General features: G+C 41.6%; 1 pseudogene; it reads right to left on the bottom strand.

The window, feature by feature from the left end:
* Positions 1–927: 927 nt before the first annotated feature.
* On the bottom strand, positions 928–1,563 carry LOC147461187 (protein TIC 20-v, chloroplastic pseudogene; annotated as a pseudogene).
* Between the last annotated feature and the right edge of the window lie 3,098 nt (positions 1,564–4,661).

The raw sequence follows: 4,661 nt of genomic DNA, 5'->3' as shown, positions 1-4,661 counted from the left end.
AGAGAGAGAGAGAGAGATGTCAAAAAAAGAACGATGGAGACTGACTTAGCTCTCTCTCTTCTTTTTTTTTGCAAAGCAAACTAAAAGACTTGCAAAGCTAAATAGCAGATGGTAGTTTTAATTACAAAAGCAAGAGCTTTAGGTTTACAGAAGCTAATCCACAGCCAAAAAACTAGTGCTAGTAGAAGACTAAGATCGCAATTCCCACCGAGCACAACAAAAAGATACAATATGTGCACTAATTAAGCTAGTCTGCAGCCAAAAAACTACTGCTAGTAGTAGACTAAGATCGTAATTCCCATCAAGCACAGCAAAAAGATACAATATGCACTGATGACGTAACTGGGGACATTTTTTCTAATGAGTCCTATATATTTTACTCATCGAATGGCACTGCCTTCTCCTCAGCTACCTCACCGCCAGACTGCTCCAGGTTGGAGAGCCCACCCTTCTTTCCCATTTCGTGGTATCCTTCTGTCCCCATTTTCTCTTTTCGTGTCTGCCCTCCCTTGCTGCTCCCTTCCGCAAGGTGCTCCTGCGCTTCTAAGGTCTTGCCTCCAGTGCCTCTAGGAATGACCATCTCTCTAGCGCAGGCCTTCTGTCAAGCTTCTCGCGAGATGCCATTGGCTTTGACGGTGTGGTTTCTCTTGAAAAAAACACAACACAAAATGGTTGCTAGCAAAGATTATAATGCTAACTGCCTCAAGCAAGTAGTATTGGCTTATCTCTCTCTCTCTCTCTCTCTCTCTCTCTCTCTCTCTCTCTCTCTCTCTCTCTCTCTCTCTCTCTCTCTCTCTCTCTCTCTCTCTCTCTCTCTTTGAAAGCAACTGGATATACAACACTTGCAAATACTATATTTTCTAGTTTAAGCTGTTACATGATGTGTTACACAATTTCTTGTAAGCTTACATGAAAGAATGGTGCACCTCACATGACCTGAGCATCTGCAGCATCTACAACAAGAGGAAGGCGTGGAGTCTTTCATGACCCACTTCCAAGAAGGAAGCAGGAAACCAGATAAAAGAAAACAGTATTGTAAAACGCCACCAGAATCTCCAAGCCAACACCGCTTTGTGGATGATAAATGCCTTCTATAAGGCTCAGGAGAATGAGAAGTATATCCAACATGACAGCTTGCATGGTGTTGTCATGTACATAGCGATTGAAGTTTGGATTTTAGACGACCAGGAAATAGAGGCCAAAGAAAACTGCAACACTTGCAAAAGGGGTGTTGGAGTAAACACGCAGGAGCGGGTAGAGAGGTCTAAAGGCTACCTGGGCTTGGGGGAACTGTGTGAGAAAATACCGTCCATATTGTACGCCATCCAGGAAAGGGAGAAGGTACGCAGAAGCAGAAACAATCCTTTCTGCTGTAGTTATGCCATCCCCACGCCGCCCTTCTGCATGCACTGTCAGACACAAAGGCCAGCTCTTCATCCCCTATGAGAAGCGGAGCTTAATTTCCTTCTTGATTGCTGTGAGAAAGTTGACTGGAGGGAAGGTAGCAAGCGAGCGATGGACGAGGATGTTGAGGATGCCCTCACAGCGCACAATGTACGCCATCGCTCCTCTCTCTCTCTCTCTCTCTCTCTCTCTCTCTCTCTCTCTCTCTCTCTCTCTCTCTCTCTCTCTCTCTCTCTCTCTCTCTCTCTCTCTCTCTCTCTCTCTCTCTCTCTCTCTCCCTCTCTCACATTTTTTTTTAAAAACTGAGAGAGGTTGGGTTCAGAGGAGGCGGAGGTGGGGTGAGGGGACAAGGCGTGTGTCCTCTTTCTGTGGCAAACACCCATTGGGCAAAAGAAAACGTACGATCTCCAGACTTACCAGAGTTTGAGCAAGGCCCCCCTTCCCTTGGCCTTCTCTCTAGAATTACCACATGCAGGACTCACCTCAGATTTCCCCATGTTTTTCGTCAGGCGTATGTGTGTGTGTATTTAAGGCGTATCTTCTTGACGTAGGACTCCCTCTATATCCTATTATCCGGAGGATTTTGAGGCAGGTGGCATACGCCGAATCGTCTCCGAAGTCGAAACCGCCCTTCTCTTTGGCTATTGCAATTGCTTTCAGAGGCGGTGGGCGATGGCTCCACAGGCTTTTAAGCCAAAACTCTCTCTCTCTCTCTCTCTCTCTCTCTCTCTCTCTCTCTCTCTCTCTCTCTCTCTCTCTCTCTCTCTCTCTCAGCTTACCTGCGTCTACTTCTGCCCGCATACTAGCCAAAGTGGGTTGGCGAGCTCAAGCTCAAGCTACAATGGCTTGGTAAGAGAGAAGAGGTGAGCACCTCTCTCTCTCTCTCTCTCTCTCTCTCTCTCTCTCAGCTTGCCAGAGTCGACTTCTAGCCAAGGTAGGTCACGAAATAGTCCCCCAACCAAAAACTTAGCAAGTTGGACTTGAACTCTTGCTGCTTCACACACGCATCTTCCAATCAACTGCGCTAACAACATAGGAGGCTTCATAGTGTTGTGTGGCATAGTGCAGTGCATTAATAAAAAAATATAACCAAGGCCCCCAAAAACCTGCCTGGCTACGCTGTTGTTAATGACTGTGTGTCATTGACCCCACGCTATTGCTCGTGCCAGCATGCTATAGTAGATGACTCTATGCCCTTCCTTTTGTCAGTCTTGTCCTTTGTCTTTGCAGCAGGCATCTCTAGGGATTTGTGTCGTACTTTTTTTTCCAAAATTTGTTGGGACATACTGGCATTTTTTAAATTGAAAAGGATACCATATTAAGCTGAGACACATTTTTCCCAAGCACCTAAGAATCAATGGAAAAAAGGAGAGCATTGAAAATCTCCAAATAAAATTTAGGATTTTTTCAGGGTTTAACACTTTAATCTGCCAAATCTAGCCGGTTTCCTTCAAGGAGACCCTCAAAACTAACCGAGAATTTTTATTTTTTGTGCTTTAAAAATACACTAAAGACCATTTTTCTATGGCATTTTTGTTGAAAATCGATCGCTAATTAATGTGCCCGTGATAGTGATATTGTTTCTCATTTTTTAGAGAGAGAGAGAGAGAGAGAGAGATCTAAGCATCTTCTCTCACTTAGCGTCATTCTTTCTTGTGGACAGACATGATCAATTGCAAAACAATGCATTGTCAATACGATGCAACTCTTTCCCTCATCTAGCTAATAAGATTTCCGTACAACCTTATCTTGAGTAGACACAAGCTCAAAAATTATTGCATTTCGCTGCAAAAAAAATGTATGCAAAGTCACTACAACGACTTCCCCTCTTGTTGAAACTATTGTTCCAGATGTGAAGAAGGCCCTAATACTACCTTTTAGAGTAGGGCATGGCTTTTATCTTCATAGATTGGAGCAGAATTTGCCTCTTATAATTGATGGTGACATGAATATTCCAAATGAGCAAGGATGTAAAGCATATTCCAATTATAATGTGCTTGTTTATTCAGTGGTGAATGTTATGGCCTTCCTGATATCTGACATCTGCCATACTTTTTCAAACAATGATTCACAATAGAAAGGAGTAGCATCTTCAATCTTTTGGGAAAGAAGCTCTTCATATGAAGACTCACGTCTCTAGCCTTTGAGGTTGTCACATTGTACGGTAAAAAGATCCTAATTATTTTATTTATTTACAACTAATTTTTTCCCCAGTTATGACGATGCCTTTCTAGAAAATTTTAGGCATAGAACTCTATAAATTTTGGTTGTTATTTTTGTAAATTGATTAAAAAAGTCCTATATTGGTCAATTAAGGAAAAACATGATTTTATTGTAACAAAAGAAGTCTTTCATAATTAATGGTGTTTGCCGGCAATGTGTCGTGTAAGAAGGGTGTCTTTGAATGAAGATCACAGTCTTGTAGTATAGATAGGGCAAGACGACATGGAAAAGATGATTGATGTATAAATGAACTAATGAGGTGCAATAAATTGATATCAAATTGATGCGTCTAAGATGAGGAAGGATTCACATGCTCTCAAGTATAAATGACAATCAAGAACCAACATACTAGACACAGGAGCACTACAAATGACCTTACAAAAAGAAACTTATGATGACTTGAGCATTAAGTACAAGGCTAGACTTCTTATTAGTCTATTAATCTTACTTTATGCTAAAAACATGTGAAGCCCAAGCGAGCCTAAGAGAGAAGATAATATTTTCAAATATTGTGTTTATTTTCTTAAAAGTAAACTTTGATCTTTTGGAATTTAGGAGGTAGTCTATCCATTGATAAACCTTTTTGTTGTGGTGCATGAATATATAACAAACAATAAGTATTATGTTGACGATAAAATTTACTATATCGTGTACAAACAGTTGCTTGGGTTTGTCCTTGCTCGGAAAAAATCGCTCGTTGCATGGTAACACTCTATTTACACTCATCGGGAAGATGTTATCAGTTAAATTTCCCCTGTTGATGATTTGTAAGGGCATTATTAGGTAATTTTGCTAAAAATCACACGTTAACATCAAACTTTTCCTCCCTCTTCAAACATTGCCCTTAATTACTTAGTTCCCTTCCACCCCTCCTAGATGGCGTACTCTGGGACGACTGTGTGCATGGGTTGAACAATCGTGTCTATGCAGAAGCATTAGGAACATAATTTTTGCCACTCGCAGCAGAACCATAATAAGTGGCTGCATTGCTGTTACCACCCTTTCTTTGAGAAGCAATAAAAGCCTGCTCAACT

Source organism: Adiantum capillus-veneris, chromosome 3 (genome assembly GCF_014529385.1).
Source record: "Adiantum capillus-veneris isolate H3 chromosome 3, ASM1452938v2, whole genome shotgun sequence".
NCBI lineage: Eukaryota > Viridiplantae > Streptophyta > Polypodiopsida > Polypodiales > Pteridaceae > Adiantum > Adiantum capillus-veneris.
Note: the sequence above shows the minus strand (reverse complement) of the source record. Positions and strands in the feature narration are given on the sequence as shown.